The 13,977-nt window shown below is 34.3% G+C and overlaps 2 long non-coding RNA genes across 2 annotated transcripts; one reads left to right on the top strand and one right to left on the bottom strand.

Annotated features, from left to right (window-relative positions):
• Positions 1 to 668: 668 nt before the first annotated feature.
• On the bottom strand, positions 669 to 6,832 carry LOC114542177. The gene is made up of 5 exons (XR_003689507.1): positions 6,727 to 6,832; positions 5,918 to 5,996; positions 5,001 to 5,111; positions 3,871 to 3,944; positions 669 to 1,316 (listed from the first exon to the last, which is right to left on the bottom strand). It is a non-coding gene; the product is annotated as an uncharacterized LOC114542177 (long non-coding RNA).
• A 2,885-nt stretch (positions 6,833 to 9,717) lies between these two features.
• On the top strand, positions 9,718 to 13,620 carry LOC114542179. Its single transcript, XR_003689509.1, has 5 exons — positions 9,718 to 9,857; positions 10,727 to 10,798; positions 11,672 to 11,743; positions 12,611 to 12,682; positions 13,552 to 13,620. It is a non-coding gene; the product is annotated as an uncharacterized LOC114542179 (long non-coding RNA).
• The last annotated feature ends 357 nt before the right edge of the window (positions 13,621 to 13,977 follow it).

Raw genomic sequence — 13,977 nt, 5'->3', positions numbered from 1 at the left:
CCATGAAGCCTCTCTTGTAGGTATAAATATGATTCAGGCCTCTGGCACGGAAACTTCAAAGGTAAAATAACAATTCGCGCCATTTCACCTACGAAAGTTCCGCGTGGAGGCCTGGATCACATCTACAAGTTTTGACAAGAAAGGCTTCAGTGTCCGCTATCTTGGCTTGAAACTTTCGACAGAGTGAGGGTTCCAGTCTTATTTGAGTTCACTAATCAAAACACCTCTTCCAATTACATCATCTAATTTCGGCCCAGGGGGACTGGTTTACAGAAAGTTTGATTTTGATTTGGGTTCGGTATATAATATACTAATTATATACCTTACACTCGAGGTATTCGCCCAAAAAATTACCTTTCAGGATGGAATGTTTCAGGGTCTATAACTAAAAGATATAAACTATTCAAACCTTTTTGACGTAGTAACTCATTTGGAGGAGCATATCCTGAAATGGCAGGATATTTTGACGCATTTAAACATTTCAAACTGTGGATATGTGTGTTAGATTTCTGGGTAAAATTGAAAGAATCCCTTGGATGGCCTGATACAACGCTTGGGAATCTTGCTCGAATTCAAGAAAAGCTCGCAAAATCGCTTTCTTAACTCTCGCAACATTCCCGTGTGTTTGGATCAGGCCATATATTCCAAACTCGCGGGGCCGTAGCTAGAAGCTTAATTGGGGGTATATTCATATATTCATGTTAATATACCGTAGGAACAATAGCGTACAAAGGAAATCAATCGGGCATACGACGAATATATGAGTATACACCCCCCCCCCGCAATTAAGATAGGGCCCTGCAAACACGGAAACCATAAAGTATTTGTTATACCATAAAGTATTCACAGGGTAGATACAAGAAATTACAACAGTCAGCGCTAATTGACGTTCTCAACAAGGCAGACGAAAGCCTAGCAAAGCCAAAGAAAATTATTAACCACAGACATAATCGCGTAATTACATACAAGGGATTACAAAAGGACGGTGGATGACATTACATGAATTACATGACAATGATGGTGACAGAAGATAGAGCGTATAATAGTAATTGAAGATGGCACTAGGTGATGGCAGATGATGGTTGCCATCGCTAGGAGTGTCGATGTCGGAAGACCACACTAGATCATTGACAGTAGATTAATGTAGATGATGAGCGCTGTAAATCACGGACGATGGCAATGGACAGCTTTATTTGTAAAAGTCCTGCATGTGGTAAAAGACTATAGACCCCGTTGTCTCACAGAAAAAATGATGAGCTTTTGTTATGCCGCAAAAAGAGTACTGCTTGCTTGCCAAATAGCGTATTTCGGTAACACTACAAAAGAGTAAGCCAAGATTGAAAATGGCCCTAACTGCTTGGATTAGTAGACAAGGGTCTTTTGTTTATTATTAGGGAGTTTAAGATTCACCAAATCTACGACGCGGACGTGAATTAAAATTGCTCTATTTTCTACAGTTTTCCAACAGGAATGGAAATTATAGACGCTTTTTAATAAACAACGTCAGAGCCGTATGTAAAACAAATTAATACTGGTTTCCTAACACTAGTAGCAGTTTCAATGTCACGTCCGCGTCGTAGATTTGGCGCATCTTAAACTCGCTTAGTCAACTTGAATATTCTTTAAAAACATACGTCCTTTCGAGAATTACGTTACAAAATTACATTTTCAATTCAGAACCACCTTAAATGAGATGGGTTTTAGAGATTTTTAATGATTATTTTTAATTTTTACCAATGAATGTGGAATAGCTACAATTATCAAAAGGGACTATTAGAATAGCAAGCGAAATCAGTGATGACGTGTAATCGAAAAGAGTCAATCAAAATCCTTATATACAATATAGCGCGATTAACCGCCAATCACGCAACAGAACAAGCAAAAACCATGTATCAAGCAACCTTTGCATCGACTGAATTCTTGCATGCTTTCTAGCTTGGGGCATTCGACTGATATCTGTGCTGTTCAAGCAACACTGGAAGTTGAATCAACAAGAAAATTTTCTGAAAAAAAACTTTATCGAAACAGCACTCCATATATATGCTGCGTTTGTTTTGTGTGATTAAACACGCCTGGTACAAGTTCTAACAGCGTATACTATGTACAGTTTTTTTTTTAACTGTTTTCTGTTCGTCGTTTCAAACGAGGAGCACTTCAAAGCACTTCAAAGACAAAAACCAAAGCGAAGGCCAAGCAAGTTTTCCTGAGAAAGTAAGTTCTATCTTTCACAACTGGTTTGTTAATTAACCATGTCTTCCCAAAAGAGTGTATAACGTACATATATTTTATTAACGTACGAATATTTCGCTCACTTTGGTCAAACTCAAAGGTGAAAAATTACGGTGTATATCTTGCTGGCATGGTGCTCGCGGAACAGTACGTTGTTACCAAAATCCTGGTACTGCACTACAACAACCTTTGAAAATGTTAAATGGAGTTATTAGATCAACGAATTTCGTCTTAGTTTTTTATATTTTTATGTTATCTTTATGTTCAGGAATTGAACATTTTAAGGCTTCAGAAGGGCCTTGACCAAAATGGCCGACCAAAAAGAAACAAGAAAAAGTCGTCGTATAAAGGTAAGTTAGCAGTTCACAATTCGTCGTACTGTATTTAGCCGTTTTTACATGTACATGAAGAAAGAAAAGTGTGTGTAACTATGCAATAATATATTTAGAACATTTATTTGGATTTCTTTTCCGCAATTTTTGGATAACCAAATCAAGTAGTAGTTAATACTGAAACAACAAAGTCAGAGTAATACAGTGTCTTTGCATCCATGACCAGGTGTATATTAAATGTGCGCGTTTAGCGCAAATAATAAAATGTCCTTACAAATGGTCTATCAGGTTTGTGCCATTATTCAAAAGAACAATAAAGTTGGAAAATGAATAGAATAAGACACGGATGGCAGAGTTACGATTTTCATTTCGGCTTTTCATACATTCGGACGGACCTATTTGCCCTTCACGATCGAATGACCTTGCTCCTTGCCGCGTACGACGATTTGCACCCAAGGTCAAAATGAAGGTGCAATATACTAAACGAAACGTGTTTATTCAAACACCGGGATCGTTTTATTTGTCTAAAATTTTTCAGTTATACAATGGTTTTGTATATGGTATACAATTTTTACTTATATTATCTGCAAGATTTTGAAATATTTCACGAGTATTTGCAGAATGTACTAAACAAAAAATTACGGCGCAACGCTAAACTAAAATACAACATGTTGAACTTGCAGCTGATGTGGATGCTTGAAGTCAGTAGTGATAGCTAATCACCGATATTTAAGGGGTTGAATGGATTCTAAACAATTATCAAATAATGCAAGCCCTACTATCTTGTAATCAAATTATTTCGGTAAATTTGACTGCGATTGAAGACTTGTTAATACAATCAGGGGCAATATAAGATCAATTAAGGCTTAAGAAATCCAGTCCGAAATTTGAAAATTTCATTGTGCACAGTGAAAAATTATTAAGCTACGATCTAATTTTGAAATCTATCAACGCATATGTGAAGATTTTTGCTTTACATAGACAGCCTGGTGCATTTTTCTTGCAAAAGCACAGACACATATTGGTTTACAATGTGCATATGTGTAAATATTTCAAATGCACTAGCCTAATTACATGCTATTATATTGAGTTTTGATTATAAACTAAAGTATGGTATGATTATGGTGAAACAGTCGATCAACATTTGCATCAACATTCAAGTGATGCATAATAAATCATCATGAAGAACCACAATAAGAAAAAGTTTAAAAAAATGACAAAATATAACCAGCAAATGGGTGTTTACTATATCCCTGCTATCAACTATACCCATGTTTTTATTTTAATTCCTACATCATGTGATATTTACCGTATTATATCACTTTTGCACCTTTATACTCATAATTCAGTGTTATGAACATATCCCAATCTGTAGTGATTTTGCTAAGGAAAAAATACATGTCAATTAAAAAACATCAATTAATTGCAAGGAGATGGTGCCCCTATTCCTGTAATTCACCATTCATTACCTAGATATGATGGATTCTTATTTGAACATTATAGCCTGAAAAGGTTTGGTTCAGTATCTCTAAACTAATACATACTGCAACTTCTCAGGCTCGCAGATTTACTTTATTAAATAGTCATAATGATAAGTATTCTAAGTAAAATCAGTTATTAATGTGAGGTGTTTATAAACAGCTGCAAAAAGCAACAATACTTATATGTATTCCTCAGGGCTGTGAACCACAATCGGCCCTGACATTTCCAAATACATGTTTACTTTTTATTGAGATATTCTTACAATACAATTAAGTGCATATATAGATTTAATCAAATGATGCATAGTATAGCATAGCTAGTGTAGTTTTTCATTCTCAAATCTAAGTTGTATTAACTCAACTGCTGTAGATCGATTTATAAAGGGTTCTCTGTATATGTGTGAAAATCAGAAATAATTAAATTTAGCTATATCTTGATACTTTCTATAGCTGGTACATATGTGTCCAATAGACATACTCGCTTCAAATTAAGCATTAACATTAGCCTGTAATATATCAATATGACACAGCTATTTCAATTCTAAGGTTGATGTCTACCAATTGAAATATCAGCTGGTGCCCAATGAATAAATGGGAGCATTAGGTTTCTTATGTTTAAACCAGGTTTAAAACACATTGAATTACATTGATTGCCTTGATTAAAGACACAAATAATTAACTATAATGTACTTCATACCCAAGAATCAAACATTTGATTAAACATCGGAAATCAATATAATTATGATATTTGCAAATTTATTTTGCCCCACTATAATTGAATTCTTCTTTTAATTAAGCCCAACTTTTCAGACAGATAATTCAGATAAATCAAATTACTATGAGATTGTAAAAAAAGACCACCAATTTTCCATGCTATCAGTAAAACCTTGTCCAATAATGGGTATATGCAATATTATACAGCCAAATATAAAAGATATATTTCACAATGATTGATTACCTTGGAGTCGATCATTGTTTATTTCTCTTGTAAATATATTGATCATGTTGCAAGGCTCTCGATTTCTAGGAACAAAGAAAACCAAATTCGCTACCAAATGACAGTGAAGATCTGGAACAAAGATTTATTAACAACAACATTGGTATATAACTTTTTATATTAATATATTAGGACTTCAGGATGCAAGGCAGGCCTGTAGGATAACTTATCATTAAAGTTATAGGACTAATCATTATGTTGCCACACAGCAAAGGTGCAAGCATGCATGCCACAACCCAAAAAGTTGGATTTTAAAACTTCAAATATGGTATAACTTAACACCTATACATTTGCCTGTGACTTAACAAGAACCACAGCTTGCCTAATTGGGCATGTCATATATTTTACTGCCCCTTTTTGGATGGAACAATTATTTGATGGATTATTATTATTTTTGTTGAGGGCAACCAGTTTATACATGTCCAACTTGCCCTATTATTATTACTAGCAACTTGACTAGCAACTTAGTTTTTAAACTCATTTTCCTGCTTTTTGGGGTTAGTTCAACTTCATGTGCACCTACTTTGAGCTTTGCCTTTCTTTCCTTGCCATGAATCATAGTATAAAATTACCAATCTAAGTGCACAAGCATTTTACCTGCCTATAGCCAGCTAGCATGATTTTATCAGCAAAAACCTTTCTTAATATGAAGGTTATGGTATCTTCACAAAGAGGGCATTCCAGAAAGGAGAATTCCTCCTTGAGTACAAGGGGGAATTAGTCACCAAAAAAGAAGGACAGAGAAGGGAAAAAGAATATGAAAAAAAACTTGGAAGTTTTTTGTTTTTTTGCGATTCTTTTTGGTTAGTAGACAAAAATGGTATGAATGCATGGCACTCTTAAACATGGTATAAATAATTTTAGATATCTCAACATACCTTTATTTTGTAAATATTTTCATAAGCGTTGATGCAACATTTTCGGATGGCTTTGGGAGAATGGTGAATGACATAGAATCTAAAATGGCAAATTGCTATATGAGGAAAGTTGTAGTCAACAACCAGCCCCACTTGGTTCTTCATGCAAAGAGAGATATCAACAAACATGAAGAGCTACGATATGACTATGGCTTGAAGGATCTTCCATGGCGCCAAATAAAAGGTAGTTTAGTTGATTGCACCAGTTCAATAGCCATATATACATCCTAAATTTCCAGAGGTCAATAATAAATCCAAAGACTATAAGCACAGACAAGAATGAAAGTTCATGGCTGAATTATATAAAGAGGGTTAGGGAGGCCTTTGTGCATAATTGGTTCTGCTCAAAACATTAGGGAACTTAATGATTAAAATTTCCCAAATTATGCAGTAAAAGATACTTTACTGAGATTACTAAGAAATCGTAGTAATTAAAGTACTGTTTAGGCAATACCAAAAATGTACTATTAGTAATTTTAATGCACCTCACAGGTGGATTTAATTTGAAAATTCCACAATATGCAATATATACCATAATTTCCATTCTAGCAGTTCTTCTTACAATTGAACCAGGTCTTAACTACTAGTTCGTCAAGGTTAAGGCTTTTGTACATGTCTTTTCGACGAACAATAAAATTAGGTTTTATTTCAAAAAAGGCTATTGCTATATAAATCCTACATTATATAAATCTATATAAATTTAGAGAAACATTTTTCACACAAAAAAGTTCATTTGGCAGTAACATTATAAAGAAATGGACGGTTTTTACCTTTGTAGCTACGTCTTTCTAGCGTGCTAAACTTGTATGAGTTGTATCTGCGCCTTGCATACGCCATCTGATGCAAACAGAACTGTACAATGTGACCCAGACACGCTAAAACTAAGCATGTGCCTCCTGCGCAATGCCTTTCTGTTACTAATTATTCAGATTGTTACGTTTTTCCGGTGTTTCAAACATTTAACATTTTATGCTGCGCGTCCTTTTAAGGTGGCACTACGCAATTTAAAACATTTATTCCGCATAATCATTATAGTTAATTAACTATAATTAACCAATAAATATTATAAGGAATAAATGTTTTAAAGCTGCACATGTGTAGTGTTTCATATCAGTTTCCGTATAGCATGTATATATTGTGTAAACATAGAAATCCAGAAGACAATCTCTTATCTTCTGGATTGTCTATAGTGTAGTTCCCTAGCATAGAATTTTGCAGAATTTTTAAATTATGCAGGGCAGCAGAGCATTTCTGAGACCACATTATGCTTATGTTCGTGTGTAAAGAGTGAATCGGCGCAACCAGAAGAGAATTAAATCAATTCTTCTCTGGTTGCGCAGATGTAAAATTAATTCTAGTTATAGAAAAATAGAAAATATTTCTATTAACTATAACGCATAAGGTCCATTGGCAAAGCACTTCACATGGAAAATCACCATGGAGAGCTATCGTCCGTACGTGACTCATAGTCATCGCCCGTTAACTGTATAGAACATTTTTGCTTTCAGAACTCTGCAAAAGAAAGCCGCGAAATTATTTTGGAAAATTGAAAAAAGAGCTGGATGAAAGTAAGAATGCATGTTTCTCTCATTATTATAATTATGACTTGATGCGTATAAAGGAAAGGATTGGGCAAAAAGCACGCATTTTTGCCCAGGTACAAATTTTGCGCTTGCAAATAGCGAAAACTCCCCTGGAAGAAGTAACCAGCCGTCGGTGACACACGTGGAATTAAATTAAACCTCATAAACTTCTTGACTGCTGCATGGGTAAATTTACAACCGGATCTTCGAGAACCCTTACTTTGGAAAATAATTACGATTATCCCTCCTTTATATTCCAGGAGTTAGCTGGAAGGTTGCATATTTGCTAAGCCTCAGTAAATTTAAAAAGTTTAGTATACGACGTGCAACTAGGTTACCTGTAATGTATAGGGATTACTGCGAGCGTTTTGAGGCCGAGTGAAACTAAACTTGTTTAACTGATAGCAATAGCAGGTTTTCAAACACATGTTTGCTCGCTGGGGGTGTACATAAAAGCGCCCTGACATGAATTTACATGTATAAAGCGAAAATACTGTTCGACTGGCCATTCATGATTGATACTCAAAGAAAATAAAAATAATAGTAATATTAGACAGATTTTTGTGCGCGTAGCGACATTTTCCACTGGAACAAAACACTTGTAAACACTCATTTTCCACGCAGAATATATCGTTCGGACGTCTGTTTTATAACAGGCGGGATTTTGCGCAGGGAGCTGAATTTTTTATTATCTGCAGGTTTCGTCGCTTGAGGTGCCACGTTTCGCAAATTACCCGCCTCCAAAGAGGTTCTGCGAAAAAAAGTCACTCAACAAATATATTTCAATCTTTAATGTCAACAAACTGTAATACAAAACGTTCCCTATTTCTCGCTCGCCAGCGTCTCGATTATTTCTTGTTTGTTTTTTGCACGTTGACATTCTATCACATCAACCCGGCCCATTGAACATGGTCACGTGTCCGCACGCTCACAATTAACTAATAATATTAATTTATTCCAAAAATATTCGACACACTCCCCTATATACATTCTGTAAGAGATGTATATATATTTCTCATGCAATGCCTTTTAATCGAAAGTTTGTTCTTAATCAAGTGATTCTTCATCCGCTTCTGCCACTTGTTTCGTTCGTAGCTTTGCCGCCACTGCTGCATCACGTTTGGGACGTGGATTGAATTCCGCTACTTCCGGATTAAGGGTTTTGGTTTTCTTTGGTGTGTCACAACTTAACTCCATTGGGAACAAATGTTGTACCGCTCTCTCCAAACTTCCGTTTTTGGTTTTTACGCGCTGCACGAATGACATTGTCTTTCCCACGGAATCGCCAGCGCAACGAACCCCTGTTTTTATTATTAGATTGTATTATGACGACATAATAACAAGTGGAACGCGCGGCCTTAAATTAACATCGAAGCCAGCTTATTGCTCTCGGCTTCCACGCAACAATTCCCAGCAATGTTCATTCACATTGCAAAATTAACAAACAAATGGCAATACCAAAATCACATGGAAGGCAACTTCAATTTTTTTACGAAAAAAACGTTTCCGCCCTGCCAAATCAGGTTTATTCTTTGTGTTTCAAGATTTCAATAGTACCAAATTCCTTTCACCTTTTTTGTATATGGTACCGTTCCAGGGGCGAAATTCAATTTTTCTATTCAATTTATGCATGCCACCAGTAATTTGAGGTTGATTGCCATCAGTGTTCATCCAATGTATATACTATTTAGAAATATGGTCAGAAAAAGTATTGGCAAGGAACGCAACTTCATCAGGTCTGGGAAAAGGTAAACAATGGACTAGAGATACCACTGGACGGGATTAGACGACAATTTAATTAATATACTGTCTATCGAGAAAGGCAAATAATATGCATTGCCAATTTACCCAGAAAAGAAAGAGTTTCTTTCCCGCAAAGGAATTAGATCTGCAGGCAAACACAAGCACTAAATTGCGTATAGAATTGTCCATAATAACTTTCCACTAGCACAATAACTTTCTAAAAACTTTTCACTGAAGTTCAATTTTGACGCGATAAAAACAAAAAAAAACAATCATCCCGAAATCCCCAAAAATTAATAAATTGTCTGCATATAGGAACATAAAAATAAAACACTATATAAAAACCGCTGTAATATTGTTTCTTGAAGCGATCCACAGCATCACGCATTTTCTTAAATCTTTTGCAGACAATTAATTTAAAAATAGCTTAAAATAGAACATCGATTAACATATAGCATATATTATGAAAAATTAAATCTAAAACCTAATTTTGTATTCTAAAGTGATTGATGAGCAAAATGGGGATGAGAGACAAAATGCGGGAAGCGAAGAGGATACTCTGCCAAGTGTAGAAGGTATTTACTTAATAATTTATAGCTTATTGAGTAACAAAAATCGTGTATTATATGAAAGTGCAGTCAATTAAAACACAGGCATTAAAGTGCGCGTCTTAGTGTTCAACGACCTTTACATTAGAATTATAATATAGGGCAGGCTCTAGCTTTGATTATAGGAGTAGGTGCCCTGATTCAGACTAGAAATTGCATCGTATAGGAAACTTTACAATGACTAACAAAACACCTTTATACAAGGCTAAACATTCTTTTTTCTATGGAAAGCCATTTCGTACGTACCTGAAGTAAAATATCAACGAAGAATTAAATAATCACTCTGAAGCCTAAATTTGTGAGCCGCGACTAATAAAAATTGTATATAACATGGAAGTGCAGCCATTATTAGGCGGAAAAGGATCGAGTCTAGAATTCTCTGCTATATGAAAAAAAAGCGTCTTTTTTAACCATTGAATGTTTCATAAAAAAGCTTCTGGGATGAAGAGTTCGAACGAATAAGGATTATTCCCTTTAGTTATAAGATATTTCAAGCAACTGACCTCAAAATTTTATACGTGAATGTCATTGCATCACGCAATTCATTGAATGTTTTGCATGCAGACAAACATAACCAAATTCCTAAAATGAAAACATCAATTGAAATATAGAAGAAAATCATTACTGAAATGCATGGGTTAACATTATTCGTTTCATTCCTCAGACATTGCAAGCAACTTGCCCAAAAATTGTGTAGATTCGTTCAACAGCATCACGCATTTTCTTAAATCTTTTGCAGACAATGAATTAAAATATACTTTAAAATAGAACATCGATTATCATATAGCATATTATTGTGAAACATTAAATCTAAAACCTAATTTTGTATTCTAAAGTGATTGATGAGCAAAATGGGGATGAGAGACAAAATGCGGGAAGCGAAGAGGATACCCTGCCAAGTGTAGAAGGTATTTACTTAAAAATTTATAGCTTCTTGAGTAACAAAAATCGTGTATTATATGAAAGTGCAGTCAATTAAAACACAGGCATTAAAGTGCGCATCTTAGTGTTCAACGACCTTTGCATTAGAATTATAATATAGTGCAGGCTCCAGCTTTGATTATAGAAGTAGGTGCCCTGATTCAAACTTGAAATTGAATGGTATAGGAAACTTTACAATGACTAACAAAACACCTTTATACAAGGTTAAACATTCCTTTTTCTATGGAAAGCCATTTCGTACGTACCTGAAGTAAAATATCAACGAAGAATTATATAATCACTGTCAAGCCTAATTTTGTGAGCCGCGACCAATAAAAATTGTATATAACATGGAAGTGCAATCATTATTAGCCGGAAAAGGAACAAGTTCTAGAATTCTCTGCTATATGAGAAAAAAGTGTCTTTTTTACCCATTGAATGTTTCATAAAAAAGCTTCTGGGATGAAGAGTTCGAACGAATAAAGATTATTCCCTTTAGTTATAAGATATTTCAAGCAACTGACCTTAAAATTTTAGACGTGAATTTCATTGCATCACGCAATTCATTGAATGTTTTGCATGCAGACGAACATAACAAAATTCCTAAAATGAAAACATCAATTGAAATATAGAATAAAATCATTGCTGAAATGCTTGGTTAACATTATTCGTTTTAGTCCTCATGCAGACATTGCAAGCAACTTGCCTAAAAATTGTGTAGATTCCTTCCACAGCAACACGCATTTTCTTAAATCTTTTGCAGACAATGAATTAAAAAATACCTTCAAATAAAACATCGATTAACATATAGCATATTATTGTGAAACATTAAATCTAAAACCTAATTTTGTATTCTAAAGTGATTGATGAGCAAAATGGGGATGAGAGACAAAATGCGGGAAGCGAAGAGGATACCCTGCCAAGTGTAGAAGGTATTTACTTAAAAATTTATAGCTTCTTGAAAAACAAAAATCGTGTATTATATGAAAGTGCAGTCAATTAAAACACAGGCATTAAAGTGCGCATCTTAGTGTTCAACGACCTTTGCATTAGAATTATAATATAGTGCAGGCTCCAGCTTTGATTATAGAAGTAGGTGCCCTGATTCAAACTAGAAATTGCATAGTATAGGAAACTTTACAATGACTAACAAAACACCTTTATTCAAGGTTATACATTCCTTTTTCTATGGAAAGCCATTTCCTACCTTAAGTAAAGTATCAACGAAGAATTAAATAATCACTCTGAAGCCTAATTTTGTGAGCCGCGACTAATAAAAATTGTATATAACATGGAAGTGCAGTCATTATTAGCCGGAAAAGGATCGAGACTAGAATTCTCTGCTATATGAGAAAAAAGTGTCTTTTTTAACCATTGAATGTTTCATAAAAAAGATTCTGGGATGAAGAGTTCGAACGAATAAAGATTATTCCCTTTAGTAATAAGATATTTCAAGCAACTGACCTCAAAATTTTAGACGTGAATGTCATTGCATCACGCAATTCATTGAATGTTTTGCATGCAGACGAACATAACAAAATTCTTAAAATGAAAACATCAATTGAAATATAGAATAAAATCATTACTGAAATGCATGGGCTAACATTATTCGTTTTAGTCCTCAGACATTGCAAGCAACTTGCCCAAAAATTGTGTATAGATTCGTTCCACAGCATCACGCATTTTCTGAAATCTTTTGCAGACAATGAATTAAAAAATACCTTCAAATAGAACATCGATTAACATATAGCATATTATTGTGAAAAATTAAATCTAAAACCTAATTTTGTATTCTAAAGTGATTGATGAGCAAAATGGGGATGAGAGACAAAATGCGGGAAGCGAAGAGGATACTCTGCCAAGTGTAGAAGGTATTTACTTAATAATTTATAGCTTATTGAGTAACAAAAATCGTGTATTATATGAAAGTGCAGTCAATTAAAACACAGGCATTAAAGTGCGCGTCTTAGTGTTCCACGACCTTTGCATTAGAATTATAATATAGGGCAGGCTCTAGCTTTAATTATAGGAGTATGTGCCCTGATTCAAACTAGAAATTGCATAGTATAGAAAACTTTACAATGACTAACAAAACACCTTTATCCAAGGTTAAACATTCTTTTTTCTATGGAAAGCCATTTCGTACGTACCTGAAGTAAAATATCAACGAAGAATTAAATAATCACTCTGAAGCCTAATTTTGTGAGCCGCGACTAGTAAAAATTGTATATAACATGGAAGTGCAGTCATTAATAGGCGGAAAAGGATCGAGTCTAGAATTCTCTGCTATATGAGAAAAAAGTGTCTTTTTTAACCATTGAATGTTTCATAAAAAAGCTTCTGGGATGTAGAGTTCGAGCGAATAAAGATTATTCCCTTTAGTTATAAGATATTTCAAGCAACTGACCTCAAAATTTTATACGTGAATGTCATTGCATCACGCAATTCATTGAATGTTTTGCATGAAGACGAACATAACAAAATTTCTAAAATGAAAACATCAATTGAAATATAGAATAAAATCATTGCTGAAATGCATGGGTTAACATTATTCGTTTTAGTCCTCAGACATCGCAAGCAACTTGCCCAAAAATTGTGCAGATTCGTTCAACAGCATCACGCATTTTCTTAAATCTTTTGCAGACAATGAATTAAAATATACTTTAAAATCGAACATCGATTATCATATAGCATATTATTGTGAAACATTAAATCTAAAACCTAATTTTGTATTCTAAAGTGATTGATGAGCAAAATGGGGATGAGAGACAAAATGCGGGAAGCGAAGAGGATACTCTGCCAAGTGTAGAAAGTATTTACTTAATAATTTATAGCTTATTGAGTAACAAAAATCGTGTATTATATGAAAGTGCAGTCAATTAAACACATGCATTAAAGTGCGCGTCATAGTGTTCCACGACCTTTACATTAGAATTATAATATAGTGCAGGCTCTAGCTTTGATTATAGGAGTAGGTGCCCTGATTCAAACTTGAAATTGAATGGTATAGGAAACTTTACAATGACTAACAAAACACCTTTATACAAGGTTATACATTCCTTTTTCTATGGAAAGCAATTTCGTACCTGAAGTAAAATATCAACGAAGAATTATATAATCACTGTCAAGCCTAATTTTGTTAGCTGCGACTAATAAAAATTGTATA

This window comes from Dendronephthya gigantea, unplaced genomic scaffold (genome assembly GCF_004324835.1).
Source record: "Dendronephthya gigantea isolate DGI-Jeju-01 unplaced genomic scaffold, DenGig_1.0 000342F, whole genome shotgun sequence".
In the NCBI taxonomy this organism is placed as follows: domain Eukaryota; kingdom Metazoa; phylum Cnidaria; class Anthozoa; order Malacalcyonacea; family Nephtheidae; genus Dendronephthya; species Dendronephthya gigantea.
This window is presented reverse-complemented; position numbering and strand designations above follow the sequence as displayed.